Genomic DNA, 17,818 nt, shown 5'->3' on the forward strand with positions numbered 1-17,818 from the left:
TTTTATCTCTGCATTTTGTCCTGAGGTGACATGTACCCAGTCAATATGGAGATAATTGAAATCCCCCACTATTATTGAGTTCTTTATTTTGATAACCTCTCTAATATCCCTTAGCATTTCATTGTCACTATCACTGTCCTGGTCAGGTGGTGGATAATAGATCCCTACTGTTATATTCTTATTAGAGCATGGAATTACTATCCATAGAGATTCTATGGAACATGTGGATTCACTTAAGATTTTTGCTTCATTTGATTCTACATTTTCTTTCACATATAGTGCCACTCCCCCACTCCCACCCCCACACAACCTGTTCTGTCCTTCCAATGTATTTTGTACCCCAGAATGATTGTGTCCCATTGATTGTCCCCACTCCACCAGGTTTCTGTGATGCCTATTATATCAATATTCTCCTTTAACACGAGGCACTCTAGTTCACCCATCTTATTATTTAGACTTCTAGCATTTGTGTACAAGCACTTTAAAAACTTGTCACTGTTTATTTGTTTGCCCTTTTCTGATGTGTCAGATTCTTTTTTATGTGAATGTTTCTCGTCTGGTCTGGCGCATACTTTATTCTCTTCCATCCTCTCCTCCTGACTAAAACCTAGAGAATCTCTATCAATAGGTTCTCCTCTGAGAGTAGTCTCTGCAGCAATTGGCTTTCCCCTATCTCTTAGTTTAAAAACTGCTCTGCCACCTTTTTAATGTTAAGTGCCAGCAATCTGAATCCACAAAATCATAGCAAACTGAATTTGCCACTTTTATTTTTGAAAATATTTTTAAATCAGAGTTGTTTCATTACACTGTTTGATCATCTCTAGTTTCTATTGTCCTGCGAGTCAAGAATTTTGATGACTGCATTTACTTTCTGGAATGTAGAGGGTGCATAAAATGAAAAATTTCCTACAAGACAAGGCGAAAGCTGTAAAACTAGAAACATACTGAGATAGTAAATTGGGAAGGTATGTTCTTGCAATATAAAATAATTAGGGGGATCAAGTATAAGAAATTTCAAACTAGAGGGCTGGATGGAACCTAAAAAAAATCATTGCGTGAAGCAAAGGATAATACATTTGCATGTGAAAGGACTGTGAACAGCATCTATGAAGAACTGTGAAATTACTACAGTGTTTATTATTATAATTTTGTGTCATCATAGTCTTATTTCAGCATGACCCATAAGAATAGATTAAATTAATGCCATTTTCTTTTCTTGTTAACATTTTTATCATAAGAACAAGCTGTCAGGATGTTAGTGTCTAAAATAGTCTGAATTATTGCAAGCAATAGTTGGACTATTTCCATAATCTGTGCTTTGATTGGCTACCCTCATCCAGTACTCACTTCCTTACAGATATGCAGGGTGTATACAGGGTGACAATGAGCTTGAAAGCTCCCTATACTGTACTCTCACTCCAAAAATGAGAAGTACTTTATTGTTTTTAATCTATGAGATTAATTAACAGAATGAAACCAAGAAAGATTGGGAGAAAGAAAAAGGCAGCCATAAGGAGAGAGAGGCTTGAATAGAGATCATATAGAGCAAGAGGGAATATAGAAAGAAACAAAAGCAAAATATGTATATGGGAGCAGAATATATGTAGTCAAAATAATAACTATTAAAGATAAAAGATCTCAGCACAAAAAATGATCTGACAATTATAAAAACTGATTTTATACAACAAAGAAGAGTTCTGAGTCAAGCACAACAATAGCCCTTCCTTCTCTTCAGATGTTTCTAAGAAAAGCTGGTTAACATTTTTTCAAGTAAACATGTGTGTTTAAAAGACTCCCCTATGACTAAGTAGGAGAAAATAGACCCTTTGCTTTCTAATCAAGAAGTGAAGACATACAGGGCCTGTCAGGGTTCCCTGCCCACTCTGAACTCTAGAGTACAGAGGTGGGGACCCATATGAAAGACACCCTAAGCTTATTTCTACCCGCTTAGGTTAAAAACTCCCCAAGGCACAAATTCTCTCTTGTACCTTGAATTAGGTAACGCTGCCACCACCAAGTGATTAGACAAAACTCAGGGAAAGGACCACTTGGAGTTCCTACTTTCCCCTAATATTCCTCAAGCCCTACACTCCCTTTCCTGGGGAGGCTTGAGAATAAACAAAATGAGCACAAACCAACCTTGGGTTTTTTTAGACCACTAAAAAAAAATCAGATAAAAAAAACAGAACTTTATTAGAAAGAAAAAAGTTAAAAGAAGCACCTCTGTAAAATTAGAATGGAAGATAATCTCACAGACAATCAGATTCAAAACACAGAGGATTTCCCTCTGGACAAAACTTTAAAGTTACAAAAAGAAAACCAGGAATACATCTCCCATTCAGCACAGAGAGAATCACAAGCCAAAATAAAAGTAAGCTAACACATTCCCTTGCTAGTATTTACTAATCCTAATGCAGTTGGATTGCTTGCTTTCTTGATCTGCCTCCGGCAAGCACACAGAACAGACAGACAAAGAACAGACAAAAAAAAAAAGCCTCCCCCTCCTCCGGATTTGAAAGTATCTTGCCCCCTTATTGGTCCTTTTGGTCAGGTGCCAGCTAGGTTACCTGAGCTTCTTAACCCTTTACAGGTAAAAGGATTTTGTGCCTCTGGCCAAGAGGGATTTTATAGTACTGTATACAGGAAGGTTGTTACCCTTCCCTTTATATTTATGACAGGGCCAGATTCACTGCTGCATTGCAACCCATTTGTATTGGCTACAATAGTGCAAAGGGACCAAAGGATAGATGTCAGGGGAATATTGCCAGCATGGAGGACTTCAGTATTGCTCTTGCAGAAGCCCTTGGACCAGGAACCATTCTGGGTCAGACAGACAAAATGAGGTGTGGCCAGAGTGGTCCTCAACTTGGCAGTTTGCCATTGCCACAAACCCCACATAGCAGCAGAAAGCATAAATTATTGCATCCTGCCTGTTTGGGACTCTACCCAAAAATTTAGATTTTAATATCATTTCTACTTAGAGTTTTCTGAGATCAAAGAACAATTCGTAATAATAATATTGTTTCTTTTAGTGGTAAATACAAACCCTTTTTTTAAGTGTCATAGTCCACAGATCCCTCACAGCAAACGCAGCTTCTCTCAACTCCCCAAAGTAAAACAAAGTTACAATACAGCAAATTTTCAATCCTTTTCAAACGTCACCCCTCTGAGAATTAATAACTATTTGCTCACAGTTCCTTTGGCACCTGTTCCAGGACTCCATTCTCTTACCTGAGCATTCCAAGGCCCACTTTTCTCCAGCAAGTTTTTTCCCATAGCTCCAAGTCACATCTGCCATGAGAGGGCTCCCCACATTTATTCATTCCACCAGGAGTCCTCCTGGTGAGGCCTACCCCAGCTCAGAGGAACCTTCCTCCAGGACCAACCCCTAGTCCCTTGACTCAGCTTCCTGCTGCCTTCCACTCAGACCTGCTACAAGGGGCTTTCCCACAGGGTTCCACTAACTGCCAGACCTCCATGCTTGTGAGTCCTACCCCTGCTCTGGGATCCACAGTCCAGGATGTTTTGGGCTCAGCTTCTCCTAATGAGGCTGGTTCTTCCACATCTTCTAGGGGGCCTCTGCCAGGGTTGCCAACTTTGGTTGGATGAATTCCTGGAGATTTTAATTGTTAATTCCTGGAGACTCCAGGACAAGCCTGGAGGGTTGGCAACCCAAGTCTCTGCATAAGCTTGCTTTTAACATGGCAGGAGTTCCCTAGCTGGCTAGTCCTCATCATCAACCTTTTGCTAATGGCTCTTTGCTGCTTCTCCTGTTTCTCCTTGAGTCTCTTCTTTCCTCCTCACGCAGCTTTTACCTGACCCTCCTGACTTCTTGGGGTGGGGAGGAGGGAAGAAAGAGGGGATCTCCGTTTATATGGTCCTGGTCCCCTCTCTTGAGTCCAATTGGGAAGCAACTGACAAGTCACCAGTGCACTGGCTTCTTCCCTCTTAAAGGGCTAGTATCATCCTGTGGCAATACTTCACTCTTCTACACCCAGTCACCTGTGGCATGAATAGGAGAGAAATCTTGAAGGAAGTCCCTGATTTTCTCAAACAAAGGGTGAAGGCAGCCGTTCTATGGGAGAGGACCTACAAGATTGTATTTATGTATGTCTCATAGTCAATATAAACAATTGCTTTATGATTCACAAAACATCCCAGCTACAAATACAACACTGCACCCTATGTTTGGCTGTATCATATTTAATCCAGATTATTTAGGAGATTGCTGTTTTGTGATCTTGGCCTGATACCAATTCTGTGCATGTTTTTGTTCTTTTTCAGTTTGGTTTATTGTAAAGTGTGGTATAAATCTACAGTGTCATATAAATAAATACTGATCATACCAATTCCATATATGAGCTATAATTTACTTTTTGCAAATGCACTCCATCTGCTTTTGGGGACTGTGTTGCTAATAAAAGGTATTTCCTTATATAATCCAGGTAGGATATTGATTTACGACCTGGAAATTTTGTGTGCTTATTTACGTTCCAGAGATACATTATCTGAATTAAGTTAAGGGATGGTAGTAAGTTTTTCAATGACAAACATAATTCCCACATTATTTTACACAATACAGACAAATTAATAACTAACTACATGAAAGTGAAAAAGACATCACAAATGCATGTTTTATCCTATACAGGCCTGATCCTGAGAAACACTTAGGCACATGCATAATTTTGCTCAGGCAAGTAGTCCAATTGATATAAATGAGACTACTCACCTGTGATCAGAGTTATGTATATACTTAAATGTTTGCAGGATCTGGGCCTAAATGAACAAAACTTATATATGTGTGTGTGTGTGTTTGTTTTGTTTTAAAGTGCACAAGAAAATTCACCAGGGTGCCTATTAAAGAAAAGTCAAAGAAAATACTTTTTGGACCCTAATCTGCTCTTTACCTTCAATTCCATAGCACAGCAGCTCACTTTGTGTAATTCTTGGGTTTGCCAATGTTTAACATAGGCATCTGCATCCTGGCTTCCAGGAAGAGTATTTATAAGACTAAATTTCACATAATTAAACATAGGTCATATTCATGTTTCAGGAAAATGGTCTCCTAAGCAGAAAGGCATTTATACAAAAATATGGACACTGCTTGATTCATCTGGTCCTAGCTTATAGAGAGAGAAGACCCATTAGTGGTATATGGAAGGCAGTAACAGTACACATTCTGAAGAAAGTTTTATGTAGATATTTTATTCTTGCTCATAATTACAAAGAAAGCTCTCTAATGGGTCTCTTTTCCTCACATACACAGCCACCAACTTTATTAATGGAAGTTATATGCACCTATGGGGAAAAGGACAGATTCCTTAGTGGTGATCACACATTAGGTTATTGCATATTAGAGTACTTCAGGGTTCCATTTTTCCTAATAGGCTGTATAATTCCCATCATAAGAGACTGAAGTAAAAATAAAACAATGAACAATTTTCTGAGATTAATATACCCTTCAGCCTAGGCTCCTGCCGCACATAAGTATGTGATACGTATGGTTTTGCAAACAAGGTGCTTTAAAAAAATAAAACTGGATTTAGTTTTCTTTCATTTGCCACATGTGTTTAATTTAAACTGTAAGCCTAACACCTTTTGGAGTTTTTCTATTATTTATGAATAATTTAATTCATTAAATTGATTTGTATATAGACACTTCCTAATGTTCTTGGATGTAGTGTTAGCAGGGCCGGCTCCAGACCCCAGCACGCCAAGCGTGCGCTTGGGGTGGCGTCCTGCGGGAGGGCAGCAGGCGGCTCCGGTGGACCTCCCGCAGACGTCCCTGCGGAGGGTCCGCTGGTCCCGCGGCTCCAGTGGAGCATCCGCAGGCGTGCCTGTGGGAGGTCCACCGCAGCCGCGGGACCAGCGGACCCTCCGCAGGCACATCTGCAGGAGGTCCACCGGAGCCGCGGGACCGGCGACCGCCAGAGCGCCCCCCGCGGCGTGCCGCCCTGCTTGGAGCGGCGCAAATCCTAGAGCCGCCCCTGAGTGTTAGAAAGCTATAAAAAACAACCTGTTAATCAGAGAAACACAAAAGATTTCCCTAAGAGGAAATTGTCAGTTACATAATTACATTAAAATCTACTACACTGCGTTTTTTACTTTAAAAGAGCAAAATGAAGAGCTGGACAACAGACAATGCTCCCTTAAAATAAGCCTTTTAATACCTCCTATAAGGGTCAGATCAAGGGTGAAGAAATGAGAATTGACCAAACACTATGGCAATTCCCAGCTAAAATAAAAAGCCAGATATTCTTTTCTTCACCGACAACAGAAAATGCACATAGAGACAAGAAGGGTTGATCACTGATGCAGAAAATGTACTTTCCATTCTCTGAGCTTTCTATAGTCTCTTCTTTTATCCATTTTCTATTTTTCCTCATATTGCCATTCTCTGTTTCTTGTCAATGACCTTTCTTCAGTCCAACTCAGCTTCTGTCTAATGGCCTGAAGAGGACTTCTTCACATGATGGAAAGCTTTAGATTCAAGATCCCCCTTCCCCCCTCCCTTCATTAGAGTGAAAAATGAACAGTCTCTATGTGCTGAGTGTTAATGAAAGTGAAGAAAGATTTTTTTTGTATGTGTTTTACACATTATGTTCTTGACTCCTCGAGGTGCTACAATAAATTGCCGCGCTTCGTTTATAAGGAGTGATAACAGAAGCAAAATGAGGATCTGGCAGCAAATTACTTCTCAGTTCACCCTGGGTCAGGCTGCTGGGGCTAATGAGAAGAGGTGCTCTAATTTTAAACTCCTCCTCGACCAAGCTATTCTTGCATTAATGTTCACTGCTATAAATTGTAAAGTCAAATGAAGGAGCACTGTTGAAAATTAACCAGTATTTTTATCCTTTGAGTACTCAATAGAACATATTTTGGCTTCTGAGCCTGGTAGTTATCAAAGGCAGCACTGACTACACCAAAGGTTCTAGCCTTACTTAGCAAGGTGGTTTGTTTAATTTTTTTTTCTCCACGCTACTACTAGTTCAACCCTTCTTTTTAAAAAATCAGCAGGAGGAAGTGGTGTAGGTGTTCAACAAGATTACAATTCAGCCTGAAGGGGAAGTGTTTAACCATTCCCGTTGTGTGTCCATTTAACAGGACACTGTACACAGGCATTAAAAGTCAGGCAGAATTACACTGTCCATTTAGTGCTGCTGATGTGTAATGAACTGTAATTGTGTATGTGGAAGGAGCTCCTGTAAATCACTGACCCATTAGGTCTGTAAGCACTTTGTTGCTATAAGCCCAAAGCAGGATTTGAGTAACTAATGAGAAACTAATGCAGCACCTGCTTCTCTCATGAAATAATTTGCTAATCCCACATTGTGCAGTTTATCCAAATCAAATACAAGAGAACTGGGGGGGGAGGGGTGTCTGATCCAAAATGGGGCATTATGCTGCTTGAACAAAACTCCAGATTTTAATCACAGGATTTTTATACTGACACCTTGGCATTGACCAAAAATGTAGAAATTTATTGAAAACATCTATCAATGCCATGAAGTTAATTTCATGTATGATGTGTCTGTCCTGGTACATTCTCCCATGGAATAGCTGCATAACGTACAAATTAACCACACTATCCTACTCTAATCATTGTAATCAGTTATGTTTTCATGTGTACATTACTAATATATAAGGTTGTTGTAGTTCTTGTGTGTGGTTTAATTGCTTGTTTTTGCATATCTTCTGTGATTGATGATGTTCTAGAATTTTTTTCCCCTAAAGGAGACTTTCTAAATTACTTTGTTTAGATGCTAATGATTGTATTTCATTAGTGGCCCTCTCATCCAGAATCATCTTTAAATGAATGAATATGCCATAATTAAAAATCTGAATTATGAATTACTTTGAAAGGAGACAACATTGTCCCGATTTCCCACTGCGACTCAGTGTTATTTCAATTATGTAAATATGTTTAATCATTCTCCTTTTGTTTTTCTAATTATTTAATATTAATGTTGCTTTGCCCCTTTATTGCTACAAGAAGGGATATGGCATCTTAAATTAGAGTACTTAGACAAGTGACACACAGATGACTAGATTAAAGCAGACATTTATCAGAATGCATAACCATTTCAAAAACAAACATGCTATTAACATTCATACTAATATAGCAACACTAGCAGTAATTGCACTTCATGCATGTTTTGTCTGTATAAATCTAATGTATTCACAATGTACAATTCCAACCATTATTTTTAATGATCAAAGTCAAAATTCATTTGTGAATGTTTAGACTCTCTCACAGTATAGATTTTAGACAACAAGGAGATATCTTTGCCATATCAGACTGGACTTTATCAGCAATTTATTTTTATTTTTTTGCTGGGAGGGGAGGGAAAAACAAAGGAGGGGGAAAGCCGCTGGACTTGAGATTTTTGTATATTGACCACTAAACCAAGTTACCAGATAGGACAGTCAGATTTTATCCCCGAATGGGAGGAATATTAGGAAATGAACATTGAACCAGAGTACTGGAAGAAGCTGTTTTTATGGAAAGTCAGAGAAAACAAAAGATCTTGTCATTGGGACACACAGTCTATCAATGTTATAAATCCACGGCTTGCAATTCTGTATAAAGTTATTCACCTTAGGCATTTAAAAGCTGACTTTAGAGATTAGCTTTATACATCGTGTAGAATTCCTCTCAGTTTTCACTTTATTTAGTTAGATTAATCATGTGAAATTTAACTGAAGGAGACATATTAAGGAATGTGAATTTAGGTCCACACCATTTATAGAACTGTAAAAAGTGAAAACCATTGATTATGGATAATGCTGTTGGTCTAAAGCTCAGCAGTAACAGCTACAAAAATTGCTTTAATATTCAAATTCCATTTTTAAAATTTGAATTTTAGTAACCACACAAGCCAAGCTAGAGTTCACTATGTTAAGACATACCAGTGTTATTTGCCCTAGCACTAACTTACTTCCCGTTTGGGTTCATTATAGTTTGCTTTGAAGTTTGTACAAACCAAAGTAAATACTTTCACTTAGTATTACCGCTCTTTCAACATATGAATTGCACTAAGTTGATTAGATGTACGTAAAACAATCATATTTAACAGCTAATTGTAAATTAGTTTAAATATTTTTTCAAATAAAGTGTTAAGATGGGGAAAAGGAAGGGTGATCATTTTCCATTTACTACTGTTCCTCAGCATAACCAAAAGAGAAGTGTTTCATTTAACCTTACAGTCTTGCCATCTAAAAGGAGGCCTTGCATGCATGCAGATTTGAAAATGGTTCCAAATATATCAACCCTAAATCAACCGCAGGCCATTTGAATACATTTGTAGGGGCATCTGAGTGCATGTGTATGTAATTGTGTATATTTTTGTCAGTAAGTGTTCCTTTATATTCTACTTTAATTTCACTTGAATGATAATTTTAGCAGTCACAAAAGTGATGCAAAATATCAACTGAAACTGATGTTCTGTTAGAGTCATATGTTTTTAAGTGCTGATAGGTTTCTCTTATTAGCGGTAGAAATCAAGCATAAAAAAACCAACCCTGAATATTTTTGAGTCTCTGTTCTAGTCAGTTATCATTTTTGTAGTAACGTTTGTAGTAATTTTTACTGAAGATGCTTTTCAAAACCTGTTTGAGAGAAGAAGAGAATGGGCATCCATAGACTTTTTTGTGGGGGGAAGGGGAGTGTTAAAATGGGTAAACTACACACTAATCCCAAATTGGCAGTCTTCATTTTAACTAATTAACACTTCTTTAAAGTTTTTTAATTTAAAAATTATTACAGGTACATGTAAAATTATCCCACTTAAAACATCTCTCTGGGCCCAGCCCAGAAAAAACTATAATGCTATATTCTGTCCTCAGGATTCTTAGATATGCAAATTATTATTCTACTTAAGATCTCACAGACACAGACTTGGTCAGAGCAAATTACCCAAGCAGCTGGCATTCATCAGAAAGAGATGGTGAGGCAGTTAAAACAGATGAAAATTGGAAGTTTAGAACAAAAGCCTACGATTTCATAGAGAAGAGTATTCTGTATTGTAGTTCTCTTCTCTGAGGGTATGTACTGAAATCTTATCTTCATTTCATAAAATCATATAGCACAAAATCATGCTGGCCCTTTCGAGTCAGTAACAGTTTTTCCATTCACTTCAATGAGGCCACAATTTCACTCCTGGGCTTTACTGTGCATAGACTGTACATCATTTATATAGTGTTCAGTGAGTAAATAATTGTTTTTAAAAAATAATGTTATTATTGAATTTTCAATAATATTTTAAGTGCTCTATATTCATTCTGGGAATGGATACTCTCAGAGTCAGTTCAAGCACCAGTTATAATATATTTTGGTATATTAATTTCTTAAGAAAAAATTTATGTTTTGTACTACTTTAAGGCATATGTAATTATTAGAATAAGATGCTCTTTTTGTATGAACTATTAATTCTTATTTTTCTAAAAATAAAGCAACACAAATATGCATGCAATTATCAGAAATTATTTTCCAGGATAAATATTAGTGGTCTTACCCTCTAGCCATCCCTGAAAACATAGTCTGTGATTTTATTTTTGGCTTTTCCTTATCAGAAGAATTAGTACTAAAAGTTTAGGGCCAGACTGTGATACCCTTACCCACAATGAGTAATACCTTACTCAACAAATGGTCTTACTGATTTCAACAAGTCTGCTTGCTATGTAAGGTACTTTTGAATGTGAGCAAGGGTATCACAATCTGGCTCTTAGGAAATAAACAGGCTTTTAGCTAGTGAATTTATATCATGCTAGTTAATAACTTCCATTTAATATACTGAATATCAATTACATCATAATAAAATTCACTACAGAGTTTCCTCTTAATGCAATTTTTCCTTTATTATTTTCTATGCAGTCTTGTCAATTGCAGCATAATGTGTGCATAGCCTCATTTAAATGAAACTGATACAATCATATTTGGAGTTTGAATGTCACAGATTCTAAAAAAATAGCAGAATGTTATTTTAATTACATCAGCAAGTTTCAATCGTGGGGGTTCTTCACATTTTAAATTACTTTTTATTGTCTTTTTGCTAGAACATGGCGATTGCAATTTTCATTGGTTGTTTTGTTTATTGACGTATTGGGGTTTATAAAATATATGTATCGAATGGTGCCTATCTAATACTTACAACACCTTTGAAATAAGACTAAAAAACTAAACTAACCCCAGCAGCTAACCCTGCAAACTGCTCCAAACAAAACTCCAAAATGTCCATTCCCGCTTCACTCAAACCCCTCTCTCCTTCAAACCCAACTCAGTACATAAGCCTTACTAGTTAATAAATATTGTCCTGTCAAATATTTAAATATGTTCCTTAAATATATTTTAAAAGTATTGTCATGAGCTAGGTGAAGTCTTGTTATGGTTGAGTTAAAATAAAAGCCCATTGAGGTTGGTAGGTGTGAACTCACCTTTCAATTAACATAAGTGTAAACGTAAGCCCTACCTAAGACAAGATGTGTGTGACTCGCCTAGGAACTTTTGGGCTGCATATTGCTTTGGGTAAGTGTGTGAGGGTATGTCTACTGCAATAGAACACTTGCAGCTGGCCTATGTCAACTCACTGGGCTCGCAGGGCTCGGTCTGCAGGACTATAAAACTGCATTGTAGATGTTTGGGCTCAGGCTGGAGCCCAGGCTCTGGGATCCTAAGATCCCAGATTCCAGACCAAGCCAGAACATCTACACTGCAGTTTTATAGCCCCTGCGGCCAGAGCCCCACGAGCCGGAGTCAGCTGACATGCGCCAGTCATGTGTGTTTTATTGCAATGTAGACATACCCCAAGAGACCATGCAGATACTGAGGTCACAGACAAGAAGACAGAGAGAGGCAGAGTTAAAAAACAGAAAGTCTAGTAGCCTTTGAGCACAGTTTAACCCTGGAAAAAGGTAGAGAAAGAGAGCTTTTGGGTCTGATGGCTAAAGAGGTTTTGAGACTGTAAGCTAAAAAACTGTTCCTTTTGTTCTTGGTTCCTTCTGCATTCAGAGACATAGGACTTTGTACATTCTTTGTAAATAAACAAACCTGCATCAAAGGAAATACCAGACTCCATCATTTTCTACTTCCAACTGGAACATACCCAGGCCCCTGAAATTTGACTAGCGGCCCAGGCAACACTGGTGCTAGGGATAGGATCCAGTTTCCAAGGAGAGAGACTGTGACCAGTGTTGCTGTTGAACCAAGGTGGAACAAATAATGGAGGTGCTGCAGAAATAAAAAATGGCCAGCAGGATTTAAAGCAAGACCTAAATGAGGAGCTGAAGGTTCCTTAAAATGATTTAAAGTAGCATCTGGAGGTTTGCCAGAAAGGGCTCAGAGAGGACTTGCAGACAATGGTGAAATCTCTGTTGGAGCAACAACTACAAAATGTCCAGGCATATTGGGAAGCCCAAGTGCAGAACTCCCAGGTTGGAATGGTAAAACAGATTGATGAGGTGACCAGAAATCTGGCTGCCATAGACCAGAAGTTCTTCCATGAAATAGTGGAGACTAGGCAAGCTTTAGCCAATCTGGAATTTGCCAACTGTGACGAGCTGCAGCAAGGACTTACAGAGCTGAAAATTCATCTACAGAAGGAAATCAAAGGATCACAGACCACAGTGAAAGGCAGCCACCTGAATGGAAATTGAGCCAGCCAGAGTACTTGGGTAAGATCGAACATTTACAACAGTTTTCTACCACACTGTAACCCACAGAGACCCAGAGGGAAGTGGTAGGGCTGTCCCAGCTCAAACAATGCCAAATACACCCTAAAAAACTTATTTGTCTCAACTCAAAAATGAATAGCTGGGAAGAGGGACAGAAAGGGGGCTAGCAGCTCTGGGTGGCCCAGCTCTGCAGAATTTACCCCCAGAAAAGAGACTGAGTCATTCAGACCTTGCAGAAGCCCTTGAGGTGCACTTTGGAACTAACCATCAATATGAGCTGCCCATGGCATAGTTAAAAGCTGTAAAGAGAGGAAAAGAAGAAACCCCACCTGAACTGTCAGAGGACTTGTGGAGGCTTGTGGTTAATGGCATACCCAGCTATAAGGTGACCAGACAGCAAATGTGAAAAATTGGGACAGGGGTGGGGGGTAATAGGAGCCTATATAAGAAAAAGACCCAAAAATCGGGACTGTCCCTATAAAATCGGGACATCTGGTCACCCTATCCAGCTACCACCGTGGCCTTCCAGGATAAAGTGGTGATGGACCAATTTATAGATGCTCAGCTGGTCTTGGACTTGCAGTTCAAGATCAGGAAAAGGAGACCAAAGACACTCTGAGAGGCTCTGGAATTTGCCCCAGAATGTGGATCTTTCCTTGCAGAAGTTCATCGGAAGAGGTAGCAGCTGCTAGTGAGGAAGATGAAAGCTGATCACCATGAACCCTGCAAGTACAGCTTTGTGTCTAATCTGTATGTATGATGAATGACGCAATTCTAATCTGACTATTGAACAATTAGATAATTTTGGTTTGTAAAACAAGGGAAATGGCAGTAATGCAAAAATTAAAGGAAACAGTTCAGACAAATGCTGGTACTGTGTTAAAACTGACCACAAAAAGGATTGTTACAAATTTTAAGGCAGGCCAAGAGACTGTCGCAAGCATAGGCGGCAGGTTTGTATAATTTTTGGTGGGGCCCAAAATGGTGGTGCCCCCCCGCTCCCGCCCTGTAAGCCGATATAAAATGAAGCTACAACGCGTCAGTGCCACAAGATTACAAGGGTCAATTAAAAGTGGAAAGTCAGAAGCAGCACTTGCCTACTTCAATATACAGTATTATATTTTGTTGCATCTGTTGTGATGAAGTGGGAATGTTCTTAATATTTTCTCTGAATACTGTGTGGGTGCCTCAGTTTCCCCTGCAAGATGCCAACTGAAGGTGTTGGGGACAAAGAGATCAGGTGGCCTCCTTGTCCAGAAGAGACACAGAGGCCAGAGGAGGGAGTGTCAGTTTGGAGCTGGCTGGGGAAATTGGGAGAGACCCAGAACTTGGTTCTGGGCTCCCCACCCCCCAAGATGGACCTGACAGAGGGGTTCTGTTTTCTGTACCAACAAGCTCTGTTTAAACTGTGTTCCCGTCATCTAATAAACCTTCTGTTTTACTGTCTGGCTGAGAGTCACATCTGACTGCAGAGTTGGGGTGCAGCGACCTCTGGTTGCCCCAGGACCAGCCTGGGCAGACTCACTTTGGAAAGTGCATGACGTGGAAGGGCATGCTGAATGCTCCGAGGTCAGACCCAGGAAGGTGTAAGCTTCTTGCCCTGGAGACAGTATGCTCCGAGAGAGGAGGCTCCCCCAGAGTCCTGACTGGCTTTGTATGGAGATGTTCCAAAGCATCACAGCATCCCCTTCCACACCGTGCACTTCCCAGAAGTCCGCACAGGCACTGACACTCCCTCCTCCGGCCTTTGTCTCTTTTCCAGGCATTAGGAGGCCACCTGATCTCTCTGTTCTCCAACACCTTCAGTTGGCACCTTGCAGGGGAAACTGATTTGGGAGAAATGAAGTAAAAGCTGCCCAAACCGAGCTTGAGCACTCCTGAATTTTGAGGTGTTCAAATCTGGAAGGCAGGTGCTGGGGGTGGGAGAGGGCTGTGGGCTCCATGGGGGAGCATGGCAGCAACTGTCTGGAGCTGCATGGAGCCAGATACGCTGGTCTGAGTGGCACAGTAAGCAGTTTGGGGGTTGGAGAAGAGGTAGGGAGTTCCGGGGGGCAGTCAAGGGACAAGGAGCAGGGGGAGTTGGATGGGGCAGAGGTTCGAAGGGGCAGTCAGGGGACAGGCAGCAATTGGATAGGCATGGGAGTCTAAGAGGTTTATCAGGGGACAGGTAGGGGGTGCGGTCCTGGGGGGGGAAGTTGGGTGGGGTCTCAGGAGGGGGCAGTTGGGGACAAGGAGAAGGGAGGCTTAGATAGGGGCTGAGGTCCCAAGGGGCAGTTAGGGGCAGGGGTCTCGGGAGGGGTATTGGGGCAACAAGGCCCAGTGGGGCTTAGATAGGGGGTGGAGGTTCTGGGGGGCAGTTGGGGCAGGGGTCTGGGGAGGGGGCAATCAGCGGACAGAGGCTGGGATTCAAAGGGCTCTGGGCTGCTGGCAGCCGCGGGGATCCCAGAGCCCTTTAAATCCCAGCCCCGGCTGGGAGTCAGAGGACTCTGGGCTGCCTGCAACCGCAGGGAGCCCAGAGCCTTTTAAATCCCAGCCGGGGCCGGGAATCAGAGGGCTCTGGGCTGCCCGCTGCGGCGGGGAGCCCAGAACCCTTTAAATCTCAGCCGCTGCTGGGATTTAAAGGGCTCTGGGCTGCCTGCAACCGCGGGGAGCCCGCAGCCCTTAAAAACTCAGCCGCGGCAGGGATTTAAAGGGCTCTGGGCTGCCTGCACCCGCGGGGAGCACAGAGCTTTTAAAATCCCAGCCGCGGCCGGGAATCAGAGGGCTCTGGGCTCCCCGCCGCGGCGGGCAGCCCAGACAGCCGCGGCCGGGAATCCGAGGGCTCTGGGCTGCCCGCTGCGGACGGCAGCCCAGAGCGTTTTAAATCCCAGCCGCGGCTGGGATTTAAAGGGCTCTGGGCTGCCTGCAACCGCGGGGAGCGCAGAGCCTTTTAAATCCCAGCCGCGGCTGGGATTTAAAGGGCTCTGGGCTGCCTGCAAACGCGGGGAGCCCAGAGCCTTTTAAATCCCAGCCGCAGCCGGGAATCAGAGGGCTCTGGGCTTCCCGCTGCGGCGGGGAGCCCAGAGCCCTTTAAATCCCAGCCGCAGCCGGGAATCAGAGGGCTCTGGGCTGTCTGCTGCGGCGGGCAGCCCAGAGCCTTTTAAGTCCCAGCCACCGCCGTGAATCAGAGGGCTCTGGGCTGCCTGCTGCGGCGGGCAGCCCAGAGCCTTTTAAATCCCAGCCGCGGCCGGGAATCAGAGGGCTCTGGGCTGCCTGCAACCGCGGGGAGCCCAGAGCCTTTTAAATCCCAGCCGCGGCCGGGAATCAGAGGGCTCTGGGCTGCCTGCAACCGCGGGGAGCCCAGAGCCTTTTAAATCCCAGCCGCAGCCGGGAATCAGAGGGCTCTGGGCTTCCCGCTGCAGCAGGCAGCCCAGAGCCCTCTGATTCCCAGCCGCGGCTGGGATTTAAAGGGCTCTGGGCAGCCCTGGCGGCGGCGGCGGGGGGGCGCTCCAAGCAGGGGAGAAAAAACATTGGTGGGGCAGAGCCCCTGCTTGGGATTTATTCATGGGGCTAAAGCCCCAGAGCCCCATATAAGTCGGCGCCTATGGTCGCAAGTGGACTCCATCAGAACGATGGGAGGAGAAGAGATAAAGGGTGTTGTTACACTGAACAGTGTTGGTAGCTGCCAGGAAGCGTATCTTTCATCTCTGGACAATCACAGACCTTACTGAAGCTGATGGGCATGCTAGCTGCCCTTCATTCTGGCTAAATTGAAGAAGTAATTAAGTTCATTATGGAGTAAGATAGCTGAAACAGTAGATGCCACCACCCAAGACACTGGCCACGAGGAAGGCTGAGCAAGACCAGACTCAGGGTCCAAAGAGGAGTTTCTGGGTGCTGCTCGGAGTGACTGGGAACTGATTGAAAATGAAGGAACACTGACTGGATTGCAGCTGTGTGTGTCTGTGTGTTTCAGAAGTAGAATGCAATCAGAAAAACTAGGAGAAACCCAGAGAAACACTTGTGGCTCTGAGAGGAAGCCAACAAAAAGTGTTTCTTTAGGGTAGAATGCTAGCTGGAAAGGCATGCTTGGAATTGTGAACAAGGAAACTGCCTCCTATTGTTTGTTCCTACTGGGTTCAGAGAAACAGGACTTTTTATACATACTTCGTAAATAAACAGAGTTGCACCAAAGAAATGCCTGACTCATAGAATCAATTTCTCCTAATGGAAACAACATAGCAAGGCCCAGATTACTAGTTAGCTGCTAGAGCTAAAAGGAGCTAGCAGTAATATAAGTAGACCTGCTTGAGAAAATACATTTCCTGCAAAACAGAAACCTGTGGGAAAATCTCAATCTTACCAAAAACATTCAGTTTTCTGTGGGGAAAATTGAAAAATATTTTGTGTTGGGTTGAAATGACCAAAACATTTTTTTCCAAATTAATTCAATAAAACATTAAATTGCATTTTCCTGTCCATGCATTGCCTTCTAGGAGGTGTAGTTTGGGCCCTCATTCTCTCCTCTGGGTTGAGCCCTCTGGAAGATTACATCTCCCATTATACAATGCACATTTCCCTCTGACCAAACTCTGTGTAGTGCATCATGGGAGATGTTGTCTGGCCCGGTACTTTGGCCCATAGATGAGAATGGGGGCATGAGGTTCCCAAACTACATCTCCCATGATGCAAAAAAACAATAAAAAATGAAGTTTATTGTTGAACTGACTTAAAAATGAAGTGTTTTGAGTCATTTAAACAAACTGAAATGAACGATTTAGATTCTGAGAATGTCAAAAGATCGAAAATGTCAAAACAAAACATTTAGCCATTTCCAAATCAACATTTTTCACAATTTCCATTCCACAAACATTTTTGAAATTTCATTTTTTTGTCCCAATTTGGGATGAAAACAAATGTTGAAATGTTACAACATGCAAATTAACAAGAAATATCTAAAAAACACTATTTCCTTCTCTGAGCTTCCCAATACATCCCACCTGGCTTGTCTTACTCAGCCTGTAAACATTTCAGGGCAGGAATCATCAGAATTTAGTGTCTTATGTGGTACTGAGCACACTGTCTGCTCTTCAATAATAACAGTAACAACACACACACACACTCTCCTCTCAGTTACCAATACTCTCAGGGTCACCCATGCCCTCCCAGT

At 42.0% G+C, this 17,818-nt stretch overlaps 1 long non-coding RNA gene across 1 annotated transcript in view; it reads left to right on the forward strand.

Moving 5' to 3' along the window:
* Positions 1-17,818, forward strand: part of LOC120402978 — a 109,484-nt gene that overhangs the window by 87,670 nt on the left and 3,996 nt on the right. The gene's annotated exons all lie outside the window — the stretch shown is intronic.

Source organism: Mauremys reevesii, linkage group 4 (genome assembly GCF_016161935.1).
Source record: "Mauremys reevesii isolate NIE-2019 linkage group 4, ASM1616193v1, whole genome shotgun sequence".
Taxonomy (NCBI): domain Eukaryota; kingdom Metazoa; phylum Chordata; order Testudines; family Geoemydidae; genus Mauremys; species Mauremys reevesii.